This window comes from Pogona vitticeps, chromosome 1 (assembly GCF_051106095.1).
Source record: "Pogona vitticeps strain Pit_001003342236 chromosome 1, PviZW2.1, whole genome shotgun sequence".
Lineage (NCBI taxonomy): Eukaryota > Metazoa > Chordata > Lepidosauria > Squamata > Agamidae > Pogona > Pogona vitticeps.
The window spans coordinates 95,390,546-95,407,783 of NC_135783.1; the positions used below are offsets into that span (position 1 = coordinate 95,390,546).

At 42.2% G+C, this 17,238-nt stretch overlaps 1 protein-coding gene and 1 pseudogene across 5 annotated transcripts in view; both read left to right on the plus strand.

Moving 5' to 3' along the window:
• METTL24 (methyltransferase like 24) overlaps window positions 1-17,238 on the plus strand; it is a 161,162-nt gene that overhangs the window by 28,184 nt on the left and 115,740 nt on the right. The window lies entirely within an intron of this gene.
• LOC144586180 (U1 spliceosomal RNA) lies at window positions 8,117-8,269 on the plus strand (annotated as a pseudogene).

Here is a 17,238-nt window from a genome sequence, read left to right on the forward strand (position 1 = left end):
CAGTAGCATGTTGGACGCCTTTTGACCTGAGGGTCCCATCTTCCAGCGTCATATCTTTTAGCCTTTTGTTTCTGATCATGGGGCATTCTTGGCAAAGATACTGGAGTGGAATTGCCGGTTCCTACCCCAGGTGGATTGCGTTTAGTCAGAACTCTCCACTATGACCTGTCCATCTTGGGTGGCCCTGCACGGCATAGCCCATAGCTTCTCTGAGTTACTCAAGCCCCCTCGCCACGACAAGGCAGGAAGTTGTTGTCTAAGAAATACATTTTTTTCTCAGTTACTCTCTCAGGGACCATGAGATTGCAGCACAAACCTCTACTGATCTACCAATTTAAATCCAACCAGTCCTTGAACCCTTGATTTGAAAATCATAATCATGGTTGTTTGTTTTGACTGGAAATACTGTATAAGTTTATGAGCGAAGTATTGGATTGACTGGATTTCTATATGCAGAGTTGCCAGATGCTCGGTGTTGGCTGACATGCTGAAAAAGGTCTTTCATCTTAAAAGCTGAAGAGCTTTCTCAAGTGCCAGTTTCTAGTTTTCTGGCACCCTGGTGGGCTTTCATTTTCAAAGACTGTTGTTATTCTTCCAAGTACTTGGAAACAAGAGGAGTGTAGTATGGTACTTTATAAATAATAAGACATCTAGTGGTTGTGCTCTTTAGAGTTCTGAAAAGTACTCCAAAGTAAGACTAAAGATCTGACAACTGAAGGAAAGCCATACTTTCTGGGTTAAAGATTGATCCCAGCATCCAAGCCCTTAATGTAACAAAAAAGTAATTAAAAACACCAAGCTGATTTTTGTAAGCAACCTGTTTTAAGTTTGAGGTCTGGGAAAGAGCCTGCTTGAAGTCAGGCATCAGTAACTCAAAATCAAACCAAAACGAGCATACATAAATTGACATGTTCTTAAGGGCAAATGTTTGTCCTTCATCCTTGTCAGACAGATTTAAAGTTGGCTGATGTGATTTGTTTGGTTGGCTTTAGCAGAATGCTCTGTGATAGTGTATTTTAGGTGGTCAGATAGATTGCTTGGCTTCTCCACAGTGGCGAGCAAGGATGTTCTTGGCAATCTGGACATGAAGTGGGAATAAGGTTTTGCCCTGGCTCAATCTGCTTTCACTTTGAAGAACTTCACAGCAGTAAGACAAAGCATGACCATGGTGTCTTCCAGCTTAAGAACCTTGTGACACTGTGTTTAAACTGTGGTACTGCAGCCAGAAGTCTACTCATGACTCAAATGCAGTCACAGGTAGCTGACTCCAGGCTGACATCAGTAAACTGAGTACCCAGATTAGGGGAGGGGCAGTGTGTAGTATGCATAATTAAATTGTAAATTTTAAATTGTAATTAAATTCAGAGAGAGCTTTAAGCACTGTGGAGTGGTATATAAGCAGGACATTTTGCTTTGCTTTGGTTTCTTGACTCTCCGGACCGTTGCCCTTCCCTCTGCTTGCAGACTGTGATACTCTCAGAAAGGAGACTGTGAAAAAAAGAGTTGTGTATACATACTGTATTGGGCAAGAAAGATCCGGTAAGCAAACTGCTGCAATTTAGGACTGAATTACAAATTAAAGATCACATACAGAGCAACATTAGAGGTCTGTTTTCAGGGGGCGGGTACACATTTTGTATAAATTGTGAAAGTATTTTAAAGCCAAAGATTTAAAAAATGTGTTGCAACATTATAATCTATTTGGAGTCAGCTGAATCCAGAGTTAAGCCATCTTGAAGGGACTGTATCAGGAAGGTGCAACTTTTGTTCCTCACCCTAATTCCCATGTAGATCTCAACCTGCTCTGAGAAACATTCTCTGCGGGTGATCAGGTTTGGACTCTGACAAGAGCACCCTGTCTCTCATTCACCCGTTCTCTGGGTAAAGAGTGAGAGCGAAAGATGGGGCTATCAGTAGTGGGGAAAGGAATGCCAAATGGAAAGAGAGAGAAAAGGGTGTGTGTGTGTGTGTGTGTGTGTGTGTGTGTGTGTGTGTGTGTGTGTGTGTGTGTGTGTGTGTGTGTGTGTGTGTGTGTGTGTGTGTGTGTGTGTGTGTGTGTGTGTGTGTGTGTGTGTGTGTGTGTGTGTGTGTGTGTGTGTGTGTGTGTGTGTATATATATATATATATATATATATATATATATATAGTGATTTAAAGCCAGCTATAAAACAAAGACAAAAGTGGATATATATATATATATATATAGCTGGCTTCAAATCACTAGTACACAGCCCACCCTGACCAACATATTCCCCAGAGAATGGAGTCTGAACTGTACGAAGCTTTCCTCAAGGACACGGAGGGGAAGATTTAGTCTGTGGGCTTCATCCAGCCTATGAATGTTTCCCATCTTCCCTTTGTAGATCTATAGGTAAGCTCCGCCCCTTCCATAGGTCCCTCTCCCATCTCAATGTTTCACCCCAGAGTCTACCTTACAGAGGGGCCTCCTACCCTCTCCTCCTACCCACTGTATCCTTCTAGCAATTCTGCGGGGTAGACTAATCTGATAAGGTAGGTCAGTTCCAAGGTCATTCTGTAATATCCATGGCTGACGGGATACGTGACACCAGCATTGGTCTTGGGTCCCAGATCAACATGATCTCCTGCATCATGCTGGTTCTATGGCACTATCTGTCTTAATTTTATTTATTTAATTTATATGCCGCCCACACTGCCCAAAGGTCTCTGGGTGGCTTATAGCAATGTGAATTCAATAAAAAGATAAAAACAATGAAAATACAATTGAAAATACAATGCTCTAAAAATTGCAATCAGGACACACAGTTGATATTATTTCAATTAAAAACTTTCTGGAACAGGAAGGTTTTGACCTTGCGCCGAAACATCACAAATGTCGGCACCAGACGAATCTACCTTGAGGTGGCGTTCCATAGTCTGCGGGCAGCTTCAGTCTTCAGGCCTTGCCAATCCATATGTTTTTCTGTTGATCCCAGCATCTGAAAAGTGACATGATTTTTGGCATGGAAACATATTTTCCACCCTCTCTTATTATTGTGTAAAGCATCATGTATGCTGATGACATTATGTTGATAATTAATGAATACATTCTGTCTGGTATTGTTGTATCCCATGGTCTGTCTTTTTTAACACTTCCCATTTATTAATATTTGGGTTTTTAATCTTCTCTTTTTCCCAAGTCTCTGGGTGGATAAAAACGTTTAAAGCATTTCATAATGAAATTCCACAATGTATAATATATTAAAATAATAGGAAAGGAGCCTGCCCTTAAAAGTACCTCTCTTCTACTAATCCCCTCCCAATACATTACTGTCTGAATAAAAATGGTACTGCACAGCTTTCTGGGGATTTGGCTGAGATAATCTGTGTGCATGTCATTATTATGCTTTTTAATATTGTGTTTCAGAACTGATTGCTTTTAATTATTAAAGAAGTTAGTCTCATAGGGGAAGTGCAATAACAGTGGAGCAAGAAACTTTTGCCCTGATTCTGAGGAGATCAGCAGAGGGATGTATGCTTCCATTTATCTATCTCTTGCTGAATTAGGAGCCCTTATATATCAGTCTGATTGGTTCAAAATTGGGAAAGGAGTACAACAAGGCTGTATATTGTCCTCCTGCTTATTTAACTTATATGCAGAATACATCATGCGAAAGGCTGGACTGGATCAATCCCAAACGGGAATTAAGATTGCTGGAAGAAATATCAACAACCTCCGATATGCAGATGATACCACTCTGATGGCAGAAAGTGAGGAGGAATTAAAGAACCTCTTAATGAGCGTGAAAGAGGAAAGCACAAAAAAAGGTCTGAAGTTTAACATCAAAAAAACTAAGATCATGGCCACTGGTCCCATCACCTCCTGGCAAATAGAAGAGGAAGATATGGAGGCAGTGACAGATTTTACTTTCCTGGGCTCCATGATCACTGCAGATAGCGACAGCATCCACAAAATTAAAAGACGCCTGTTTCTTGGGAGGAAAGCAATGACAAACCTTGACAGCATCTTAAAAAGCAGAGACATCACCTTGCCGACAAAGGTCCGCATAGTCAAAGCTATGGTTTTTCCAGTAGTGATGTATGGAAGTGAGAGCTGGACCATAAAGAGGGCTGACGGCTGAAGAATTGATGCTTTTGAATTGTCGTGCTGGAGGCGACTCTTGAGAGTCCCCTGGACTGCAAGAAGAACAAACCCATCCGTTCTGAAGGAAATCAAACCTGAGTACTCACTGGAAGGACAGATCCTGAAGCTGAGGCTCCAATACTTTGGCCATCTTGTGAGAAGAAAAGACTCCTTGGAAAAGACTCTGATGTTGGGAAAGTGTGAAAGCAAGAGGAGAAGGGGACGATAGAGGGTGAGATGGCTGGACAGTGTCATCAAAGCTACCAACATGAATATGACCCAACTCCAGGAGGCAGTGGAAGACAGGAGGGCCTGGCGTGCTCTGGTCCATGGGGTCACGAAGAGCCGGACATGACTTAAGGACTAAACAACAACAACATATATCAGTCTGATATGTGTTTCCTTCTGCATTCAAATGCAGATGAGAAAGCACCTTCATCAACTGATTTCCGTTCACATTCAAATGTGTGTCCTCACCTACTTTCCTGGTGTATTCTGTCAATTCTTATGAACACTCAAGATGTAGATCAGGAAGTAACCTTGTCAGATGAAGGAGGTTTTCCGGAGCATACAGAGATGGAAACAGTGGTGTTAGAAAGCTAAACATGTTTCAGTCCTGGAGTGCCCTTTATTTTTGATGTTCACTCTGGAAACGCTCAGTTGGAACCTGCTCTGTATTCCCCCTTCCCACTCCCCTTTGCGTGCAAGTGATTTTATAAATGCATCTGGAAATGAGAGTTGACTTGAATGAATGTTGTTGCATCAGAGCTGGTTTTGGGCCCAAGGCCTTTGTGGGCCGGTTAACTGCCAAGGTTGTGATAGCATGCTGCCGTAGTCCCTTCGTTCTGCAGTAAGATGGATTCCATCTGCAGCCAGACTATTCAAGTGCCTGAAATCGAATACTGCCAGAGATCGAGTGCATTATTTAGAGAACTAATACAAAAAAAGGCATTGTGCACGTACACAATGCCGATGCTATCAAGGAATGCTTTTAAATTGCACTTGGAGGAAAACATCTTTGAAGTCTAAAAATAGACTAAAAGGTTGGAGAAAACCTCTGGCTCTTTGCAGGCTTTCCTCCTACAGGCTTTCCACTCCACTAGGTGGGATTTTGACTGGGGGCAATTACCTGCTGCTTCAGAGGAAGCAATTCCTTCTTCCCACACACATTCAGACAACATACTCTAAACCTCCCAGAGGCAGACTTTACCGCTACAAAGCTGTCATGTATATTACAAAAGATTTATGCTCCAACCCCCCAAATGCCTTTACTGTATTTTGAAGGAGGAAATAAGTTTCAGTGGTACTTCAAGCTATGCTTGGTTAGGAGCACTTTAAACATAGGCTGTTTTTGATTGTCACGCTAAACCACCATTTAGTGTGACAAGAATCAATTACACAGAACCATAGGCTTATCTGTGCCCCCTCCCCCTCTCCTTCCAGGACAAGCTTCTGCAACAGCTTGTAGCATTATCTAAATGGATCAACTCTAGTTAATGTGAGCCATAGTTTCTTTGAAATATGACAATTTGAAACTGGGGCTGCAAAAGGTTCTGGACTCCTCCCTGTCTTTGTGCTCTATGAAACTGTTGGTGTGTGTGTGTGTGTGTGTGTGTGTGTGTGTGTGTGTGTGTGTGTGTGTGTGTGTGTGTGTGTGTGTGTGTGTGTGTGTGTGTGTGTGTGTGTGTGTGTGAGAGAGAGAGAGAGAGAGAGAGAGAGAGAGAGAATAATATGAGTCTCATTCTCAGCTTGTTCCCCTTATTGTGCTAAACCACAGTTTAGTGTGATAACTGATGGGTACTGTGGGATTCTTTTTATGTACAAAGGCTGGAGGCAACTGGTCTCTATACTACTGCCACTCTTTAATTATCTGAGGATAATGTATTGATGTAGGGAAAGAAAATGTATATTTAGTAACTAGTTGTACAAAGTTACCGTATTTTTCGCTCCATAAGACGCACCTCTCCGTAAGACGCACCTCATTTTTAGGAGAGGAAAACAGGGAAAAAATATTCTGGCAAATTCATAAGGCAGTAGCAATAGATAGATGTTGTCACATCAATTACCTCAAACTTCTTGCAGTGTACAACACAGTGAGAGCTTTTGAACAATTTGTAGTTGGCAAAGTTATTCCAATAGCCACAGACAACAACACTACAATGCTTTATATCAACCACCAATGAGGAACAAAATCCATGTCTTTCTTGCTACTAACAGTACAGTTTTGGGACTGGTGTATTCTCAAGCATGTCATTTCACAAGTCATACATGTACCAGAAGTGGAGAATCATGAAGCAGACTTCTACACCAAGATGACACACAATGAGTGGGAATTACCATCTCAAGTTTTAACACTTATAATGAATTGTTATTGCACTGAAAGAGATGAATAAACAGATTGTTGCTGGGTAGTCAATAAGAGCTATGATGAAGAAATCACCACCAGCACAGGTGTAAGCAAACAGCAAAGCATGCCTCACTTCCACTCCCTCCCTTCCTCCCTTCCTTCTTTACAGCAATAAAGTTTTCTCTCTCCATCATTCAGTTCTTTACTTTGCAGCATGCAGCATGTCCACAGAAAGTGTGCTTACTTTTATCAGCTTTTTGCAGCTGATCCTCCTGTTTCCTCCACTCTTTAATCATTTTTTCAGATGAGGAGGCCCAAAATGTCTCTGCACTGTTCACTGTTTCCATACTCCTTAGCATATTTTACTACCTCTAGTTTAAAAGGAATGTTATATGCTAGCCTTTTCTGCTTTATCATCCTTGCACTGGTAGAATGAGTTCCCATACTCTGCAAGAAAAATGTGCCCCTTATACATCACAACATCTACTGCCTGCTTGCTTTTACAAATATAATCTCAAAGCAGCACAGAATCATAGAATAATGGAGTTGGAAGAGGCCTATACTGTAAGGCCATCAATTCCAACCCCTGGTTCAATGCAGGAATCCAAATCAGAGCAGATCTGACAGATGGTTGTCCAGTTTTAGAGACTACAATAGGATAAAATACAGTAGCTGGGAATCACAATAAAAAGATAAAATCTACCAGCAATATTGTAGAACAACAATGATTAAGAAAAACCAATAAAAACAGGGGGAGTGACACCATGCAGCTTTTATTAACACAAAAATAGTACTAAAATTTCTGTTTCCAGTTGTGTGTGTGTACGTGTGAAATGCTATTTATGAAATGTTGGGTTCTTAAACCAATTTTCAAGATTTCAAAGCTTTACTTGGACATATTCAGATCTGTGATTCAGATCTGCCCTCTGCAATTCAAATTGCCTTACTCCTGATGAGTCCATAAAAACTGTGGCAAGCTAACACACCAAATAAAACCTGTAGCCCTAGTGGTAATATATTAAGGAAAGGAGTGTTAGGTCCCTTTTAGTTTCCCTTTTGAACTTTATTCTGCATGTGCTCAGTGCCTTTTTAATCATTCTGTGCTTCAGAATGAAATTTGGCTAACAATACACATTAGCCTCCCCCCCAGGTCCCTTAATGTTTTAAATATCTGCAAAATTACTTCTATTTAGGCTTAATTTGTGGGGAAGTGATGCAGCTTACTACCAAGGCCTATAAAATAAATAAAATAAATAAAATAAATAAAAAAATATTAAACTTACTGGCAATTTTAGAAGCTTTTGTTTCTGTCCTCTCTCTCTCTCTCTCTCTCTGGTTCTCCACATGTCTGGTTGGTCACATGGTTTAACTTCTCTGCAGAAGGTGAAGGGAAAGAGACTCCTCCTTCCTGCTTTGCTTCTCCAATAGCCAATTGGGTGATGCAAGCAGGCAGATATGCTAATATCTGTGCACTGAAGGATTGTGGGAGGAACATCCAGCCCCTGATGGGGGTCCTGCAGGGCACCCCAAAACACTGAAGAGCTCTCCTGGCCTCTTTTGGGATTGGGGCTATGCAGCCCTGTTCTAATCAGGAGGTGCAGCCGGGGGTCACCATGCCTTTGGAGGGTAGGGCACACAAAGGGCCAGGAGGCTTAGAAGCCATTCAAACTCAGACCTGGCAGGGGAGATACCATTGTTGTAAAAGTGGTTTTCCCAGGGTAAGGCTCATCTATTGCACTTCAGATGAGCTGACTCCTGTGATTTCCCCAAACATGGGAAAATCAACTGCCTAAGTGGGAGACTGTGTTTATGGTTTCCCCTGGTGTTTCTAGAACTATCCTTTGGTCCTTGGCTATTTTCACTGTTTGCTGCCATAGGCCTATTTGCCTTGCTGGTTTTCCAGGTGGGCTGCAGGAAGCAGGTCCTGGAAAGCTAGCAGTGCAGAATGGTGAGGTCTAAATAGCAAGCAGTCTCTGCTGCCAGTTCAGAGACCTCCCAGCATGGCAGTGGGAGGCTTTTGGGTGGTGGTGGCTGAGCCCTGGGTTACTGCATTCACTCCATAAGACGCATGTACTTTCCCTCCCACCTTTTTGAAGAGAAAAAGTGCGTCTTATGGAGCAAAAAATACGGTATATTGATATTTATAAGAATTTTATTTTTCTCCCTTACTTCATCAGCTTGGTGCAGCTATGGGTTAAACCGCAAATGCCTCTGGGCTGCAAGGTCTAAAGACCAGCAGTTCGAATCCACACGGTGGAGTGACCTCCCGTCGCTTATCCCAGCTCCTCCCAACCTAGCAGTTCGAAGGCATGTAAAATACGAGTAGATAAATAGGTACCATTATGGTGGGAAGATAACAGCGTTCCGTGTCTTGTCGTGCTCGCCACGTGACCATGGAAACTGTCTACAGACAAATGCTGGCTCTATGGCTTGGAAATGGGGATGGGCACCACCCCCTAGAGTTGGACACGCCTGGACTAAATGTCAAGGGGAACCTTTGTTGTTGTTTCGGCATTAAGTCGTGTCCGACTCTTCGTGACCCCATGGACCAGAGCATGCCAGGCCCTCCCATCTTCCACTGCCTCCCAGGTCCCACAAGGGGAACCTTCACTTTTACCTTTAACTAAGAAAAATGAAAAGAGGCCCCAAATAACCAGGGTCTCTTTCTTTTCTTCTCTTTTCACTGCAGGATTTGGAACTGATATGAACTTTTAAAAAGTAATGGTGATGATAACACAAGTTGGAGGCATCATGCTTTCTGCAGAAATAAATTGGGCATTATAGCTACATTTGTCTGTTGCAGAAAAAACAACAACCAGGAGCCCTGTGTTTTATGCAAGGAGCCGCAGTCCAGGAAAGCTGATACCAAATTAAACCTGTTAGTTTTTAAGGTGCTTCAAATCCTTTGTTGCTTTTGCTGCAAAGATAAAATTAAACATGATTTTAAAATTAAGGCATTAGAAATGGTAATAGCTGGTGACTGTGGAAAACAAAATGAAACCTCCTCTTGGCCTTCTGTACTACACAGGCCCAAAGCACCCATGAAATTTTTTTTGTGCTCAAGGTCTAATAATTGAGCCTGGTGCTGGTGTACTGGTGGTCACTGTGCATTTAAGTTAAGCTTTCCTTTTGTCAGAATGTAATAAATTAACTCAGTAGATTTACCCACTGAATATCTAAATTTCCACAGTCTCTGATGCAGGAATGGATAGTGGCCACAACAACACCAGCACTTGTGTCTTTTTAGATCCCTGGGTTGAATTAAACGGCTAAAATTAGCAAACTTACACCAAAATGCTGAGTTTCTAATGAATATAAATGAGATCATGATATTCTGAAAAGAGAAATAGCAATATTCTCGGTAAATCATGTTTCCATGGCTCACATGTTTAAAAATCATAATTTCATTCATGTTCTCTTAACATCTGATGACTATGTTGATTTTGGTGCAATGCCAAAAAAGCAGTTGGAGAATTAATTAGCAGGATTTCTGCTTTGCTTTTTAATAAAATGACCCGGCTAGAGGTCCTGTCTGCCTTTCATCTATGTCCATCTGCCTTGAAGGCTAGAGACATCTTGGCATGCATGGGGGAAATGAGAGTGTTTGGGAACATAGTTGAGTGCAGTGGCCAAAAAAATAAATCATCTCGGAATGCAGGGAGGTGGGACACAGAACTATTCCAATTTTGGAACATAGGATCATAGAGTATAGTCTGAGTAAGTCACCTTGGAAATTAATGCATAGAAAGAAACCAAAGAAAACATATTTGATAAGCACAAATATGGCACCATTTATTCATTAGCATTAACATGGAATCAATGTTAGAACAGAGCAGTCTTTTTAAATTCCCCATGAGGAACTACTGGAAGGCTGAGATTGCTGTTGTTAATGTTTTTTCTCTCTTTTATCAGTGTGCAAGAACTTATTTCTTGGCAGTTTGCTTTGGGGTGAAACCGATGAGTGCATAGATTATTGGAGAGCTAAATGCAATATGATTTGACAGGGTCCATTGGTTTCGGAGGCTAATGACCTGGTTCAAGCAAGCTAGTGGTCATAATCCAGAGCAAGCAGGATTATGCAAATTGTATGGTCTAGAACAGTGGTTCTTAACCTTTGTTACTCGGATGCTTTTGAACTGCAACTCCCAGAAACCCCAGTCAGGACAGCTGGTGGTGAAGGCTTCTGGGAGCTGCAGTCCAAAACTCCTGAGTAACCCAAGGTTAAGAACCAGTGGTCTAGAACCTATGTATGGTGAGGTGCTGAGGCAAGCAGACAAGGATCCAGGGACCAAGCGGCAGAGGGTATGGTTGAAAACCGTCCTTGGTGGTGAGGTTAGTATAGTTTGGGTTTGACTTTTTCTATCCAAGAAAAAGTGCTCAAACGAAGGGCCATAGTTTATATGAACATAACCTGTTATTTTTTGTTGTTAATGTGCTGTCAAGTTGGACCTGGTTTATATTAGCCCCAATGGGGCTTTCTTGGTAAGTGAGACGTTCAAGGAGTGAGTGGTTTTATTCGATTCCCCCAGTGAGTTTCCATGGCCGACGGGGATTTGTACCCTGGACTCCTGAGTCTAGTACATCGCTCTATCCACCACACCACATTAACTCATTGTTAGAAGAGGAAATTACTTATGTATTGTGAATATCTGATTGTCACACAGGATGATTTTCAGGAACAACTCAAATTCTGTCCCTGCCTGAAGCCGAAAGCAAAGTACACATTCAGTGGTCATGGCCCTCAGTTTTTCTTTTTCCCTTCTCTGTGTATGTTTGGGCAGCTTTTGCTTCCAGCTGATGAGCAAGATGTGGGGCAATTGTACCACTGTAGGTAGAGGGCTTTTCTTGGATTTCCTTTAGGTCTGAGAGGATGCAGCCAGCCCCCACTCTCCCTGTGTCAGGAGAGGAAGAGTGATGTAATAAAGGCAAAGTGTATTTTTAAACTTCAGTCTCTCAAACTTTTTTAAAATCAATTGTCAGTTGTTCGTAGGTGTTACAGCCAAGCAACACATTTATTTTCATTTTCTTCAGTCTGTTTGATTGGTGGAATTTACAAAGGTGTTTAAGATAATTATTTTCCTCTCCTCCAGTGAGCCCAGAAACTTTGCTTCAGAATCATTTTTCTGAAATAAAACACCAGGAACCAGAATAGTTAATTTTGGCTCATCTACGTATCCCATTTGACCCCCTTCAGTCTTTATTCGAACCTCCCACTGAGGAAGGGGTAGGGGAAAGAGATTTGTTTGACTCACTGAATTTTTCCAGCTGCTGCAGTTCAAGAGAGACTGAGAAGTTCTTGCTTTAGGCAAATTGGTAACTTTTGTCCTGCTGGCTTACTGTCCAGAGAATATGCTCTGAGTGGAACTGTAAGTGTATTAGAACCATATCTTTGACTTTCCCATATACATAGTCACACATGTGCCCACATGTGGTAGCTGTGACAGCGCCCTCTACCTACTGGTATGCTCATGCATATGCACACACACACACACACACACACAAACATGTGAACACACATACTCCTATGGGCCCTCCTCTAGACCATCAAGAAGATGATGGTGGGCAGCAGTGGCATTCTGTTGAAAATGGTTTAGTGCACTGGCATAATTGAACTGAAACAGAATATCGAACACTTTGTAAGTATTTTGTATTTCACTCAATGACCACACATGTCAAGGCTCAAATGCTAGGCAGTGACAAAAATGTTGTGACATAGTTGTGCCTTGAAGTTGCACGAGCTGTTGCAAAATTTGCACCCAGGTGGAAGGCTTACCCAGGAAGCAGTTCTGTAGGCTCAGTTGCACAGTCCAGTGTGGAATCTGGCACATACCTGGGCGTAATTCCCCATGAACCTACACAGGTGTCACTTTACATCAGTCACTATTTGTGTGCAATATGTGTGTGCTAAAGGGGAGCTCCAGTGTTCTGTGACCTTAGGATAAAGCAACACCCTGCCTCTCAACTAGAAGAGAGAGAAGAATCCACCAGCAGCCCCCATAGCCTGTCCTTACACTGATATAACAGCTACTTGTAAACATGGCCTTTAAATGCCCTATTATTATTATTATTATTATTATTATTATTATTATTATTATTATTATTATTACTACTACTACTACTACTACTACTACTACTACTACAGCATTGTCATTTCAGGAGGACACTTGAGACCATATTAATTATGGACTGTTTAAAGGACACATTTGCTGAAAGAGAAAATGGTCTCCAGAGGAATATCAACACACACTACTGTCTAATTAGTGCAAAGAAAACACCCCCTGCCTCCTAAAAAGCCAACTCTCCTATTATTCAATGTATGAAATAGATTCTCAGACCTAGCCAGCTGTCATGGGCCTGACAGAGGACTCCTCCAGTAGGATGAATGGTAACTTCGGGACTTGACATTGGGGAAGAAGTGCCGAATCCTGTAGGGCCTGGACCTTCAGAGGTGTCAAAACTAGTAGCTGACGGCTCAGCAGCTGAATCAGGCCACAGGGATGATGCAGGCTGAAGGCAAGAATTCAGCCCTCACTAATGGGATGCATGGCTGCAGGGAGGGACTCCATGTGAGAAGGACTATCCTGAGGAGCATGTGGTCTTCTTAAGAGAAAGTAGAGGGTGGGGTGTTATGTATTTTTGGACTGCAAATCCCAGAATGCTCCCCAAGAACTCCCCAGGCAGGATTCAGGGCCCAAAGTCACAAATGACCAGATGCCTATATTTCAAACCTCCCCCCCCCACACACACACACTAAAAGAGGGCTTTCAGGTGACTTGCCTTTGATGCTGCCACACTTCTGGCCTTTGCTTTCTGGTTCTAATTGTGGGGGGGAAAAGCTTCCTGGGAGCTGTAAGCAAGAATCACTCTAATAACTAGCAGTTTCCAATGGAGAGTTTATATTGCTCAACTGCTGGAAGCCGACACAGCGCTTCCTGGGAATCATAGTTTTTTTGGGAAGTGCCCTCTAAAAGGCTAATGGGCAGTGAGATTGTGAGTCCCAGCATACCTTGCATCCAGTATGCTCCACCCTTGTCATTTGACCAACCAGTGGGTGTCAAACCTTCTTGGGGTGCAGAGGGGGCTGCATTCTCTGTCCATTTCCCCCACTCTTTCAGGCTGCTGGCAATCCTGGTTAACTGTCCTCCAGAGATGTGGAGTGTGTGCTCTTCCAGATGTTGCCGGACCGTTCCAAAGTGGCTTGTAGTCCATGTCATTAAAAAAATTAAACCAGGATCCAGTTAAAAACACCACTAATAATATATCTTTTGAGAAAGTATTCCATCTTAAGGGCTCCATAGGATCATGCTGCCTTTTCCCTCTGACACACCGGTAGCTTCCAGAGTATCCATTAATCCTCCCAGTTACTTCCTCTGAATGCTTTAAAATCTTGGAATGGACAGCTGTGACTCTCTTTTCACAGATTTCTAGGGGCTTTGTTAATCTAAGTGCTCCTGTAATGCACAAAACAAAATTCCTTTTTATATGTTTGTAGAGGCTGACGAATGGTGAGCAGTAGTTTATTTTGTGAACCTTGGTGCTTGCCTTTACTTAAAAATGGCAAAAAGTCCTTGGAGCTGTGTAAAGTAGTAGGTAGGGCAGAAAGCAATTTGCTCAGGATAAGGCAGTTTTGAACTACAGTACTGAAACTAGAATTATGTTACTTTTCCCCCAGTTGGACTGGTGTCGCACTGTTTGACTTTGTATCTGCTTTCTCTCTGTCCTTATTCAGTCTCCATATACATATGATTCCATAGATACTATGAAACAGCCTATGTCTGCATCCTTGAAAGAAAAATGTCTCTGCCATGGAACAAAATTCTTCTCAGGAAGGTGGAGAATATGAAAACGATTCCTCCACTTAAAAAAAAATACAAATTCAATTTGTTGCAGATCTATCTCCCCTTTGCAAGTAATTTCTGAACAAAGTAAAATAAAGGTAGCTGTTGGTATATGTTGTAGTGCCCTTCCTTTTGTGTGGTGCTTGTACCGCTGCTAATAAATTTCTGAATTAACTGGCCACGTTTGCGTATATGTCCTTGCTTCTTTGCCTGGGAAAGTATTGTCAGTTCTCGTTCTCATCTCTCTGCCTTCACATCTGTCACATTTCCAGCCTTTGAATTTCCTCAAATGCTCCCTGACTGCAGGAAAGCTTTGAGTGATTTTGAAAGACTTAGTGCTTTGCTCTCCCAATGGGTCCATATAATTCAGCACTATTGCTTAGAAATGAGCTAGCACTGATAGATGTTGTGAGCTGGTCCTTTAGCTTCTGTTCTGAAGGGCATCCACATTCATTCATTGACCGTAATGGAAAAAATTGTAGTGGGTCCAAGAGAACAATTTAAGTGATGGAAAAAGTTGGCTTTCTGTCTGTGCCTGAAAATATTTTTAAAAAGTTCTTTTTATCATCACCATACAATTTGAATGGGAGAGGGACTCTACTGTCAGCAAACAAAAAGCTCCGCACAGATTTTTTTTTTTTGGCTCCTGGCAAGCCTGTGTTTATTTAAGCTGCAAAATTATGAATCACAATGTCCATTCATGGATGTGGATCTGGTCTGAATCCCAGCCTCCTCTTGTCTCTGAACTTTCCCCTTTTCACCTCATTACATCATCCCCCCCCTCCCTGCCACCTCTCTGTTTCCTTGCATGAATCAGAAAATGTTGCTAAAATGCTCACTTATATCACTGCCATGTTTCTCAGTGGAAGACCCAAGGAGATAGTATCCAGGCTCTTTGTTGTTTAAGAATTTAATACTTTGTGTTTGGTTACTTTTCTCTTTTTACTGCTGTAAAAGACAGATGTTTCCATGAAAGAAACGAAGTCACCTTCTACATCCCAAAGGGGAAATCAAGGGAGAAATCCTATGGTTAGTCCCAAAGAAGTGGAGTCAGTGCCATGGATGAATCCTAATCTTGTCTGATTTCAGAAGTGAAGCAAGGCTATGTCTAGTTAGTACTTGGTTAGTACTTGATTGGGAGACACCAAGGGACGTGAGGGATATTCGGGTAGGGTAGGAAAGGTTCCTGCTTGAAACCCTAGAGATGAGGGTAGTCTGGCATTCAAGGCCTTCATTTCTGCCACCAGTTTTTTGAGAGGCACCCTCTGTAAAGCCTAAAGAGCAGTAAGAGTACCACTCATAGAAAGCATTGTGGCCGCTTCCTCCCAGTAAGCATTGTGGCACCATTCCAAAAATCTGAAAGACGGAGGGTGCCTCATGCATTTTGGCGGAATGAGCATTCTTTTCAGACATCAATACAGGAAGGTCATGGGTGCGCCAAGCAGGGATGAGGGACATTGGAGCGGGGCTGGTGCACACAGTACAGTGGAATACCCTGTTCGGGCATGGTTTCTTTTCTCATTCTTATCCTGACCAACTTGGAAGAACAGAGCTAAGAGAAAGAAATAGCCTGTTGATATCTCAGCTGAGACAATGGATCAGGATCAACAGTGGGTTGAAAATGTACGGTACAGATAACCTGTCACTAGAAGAAAGAATTATTTAAGGGCTGATTGTATGTGAGTTGCAACAGCAGGAGCTTTTCTTACCTCCTGTATTTTGTTTAATTATTTTGCTTGGTTTTGTGATAAGTTTTTAGGCCACAGGCATGTTTTTCCTTTGCAAGTCTAATTTTTCTGACTAAAAATGTGGTCAAATCATGTATGCAACATGAATGCAATTTCAGTTCTAATGAAAAATTGTCCATAGTGCAAAGTTTGATCCTCGTCTCTTCCTCTGCTGCAACCAGATACTTTGGCTCTTTATTGAAGAGAATACTGTGGGGGGGGGGGGAACTGGCCATTTACACCTCTTCTCGCTGTTGGAAGACTCTAACATGATGACAAAGATTGCACCAAGGGAAAGAAGGGCCAGGGCAGTTTGGGGATGTGTCTGCAATTCCCTTGGTTATTCAAGCACACTTTCTCAGATTCTTTCCTGTCCTACTTTATGTGTTAAATGTTATTTGTTAAGCTGACAAGATCTCACAGGTTTGAGCTGACAGGCTTCACAAAGATTACAAAAAGCATCAACTGAAACTACCTTTCTCTAGAGATAAAAATGAGATCATACAATGCTGTGGGCGACAACACTGGATGGCTCAGTACACCACGAAACAATCTTGGGCTAGGTGGGCAAGGGGAACACATCTTTCTCTACAGGTGCCAAATACCATCTTGCGGATGGAAGGTAAGATTTTCAGAAGCACACTTCAGGGAGTTCTGTTCAACGTAAGGTGCTCTGTTGTGCCACACATGCCCTTGGCTTCCCACTTCCTTCATACTGTCAGCAAAGATTTGCTTCGGATAAATAGCATGTCTGTATCACTGCAGCCCTCCTGAAGACACATACAGGCCGGTTTAGTTTTGTAGAAAATATACAGATGCTGCGTTGGGGTAGATGGCATGCTTTGAATACAGAAGGTGCCAAGTCCACCTCTGACATCCTGGAAAACTGTCATTCCTGCCACATTTTGAAGCTTGTCATATTTTGGAAGCTATGCAGGGACAGATCTGATTAATAATTGGACAGGAGACCACCGACTGAAACCTTCAAGAAAGGCTTCCAATCAGTGTTGACAGTATAAGGCTCAGTGGACTCAGCCTAAGGCAACTTTGTACCTTGCTAATTAATGATTCTCTGCCAAGCTCAAATTTGCAAGTTTTTTTATTAGTCTCCACCATTGCGGGTGGCTGGCAAGGACAGATGTGGAACACTCTTGAGTTTTATCTTCTTTATTCTTCCCTCAGAAATCTAGCCCCAAAGGTATCTCGGGGAAGAGATGACCATAT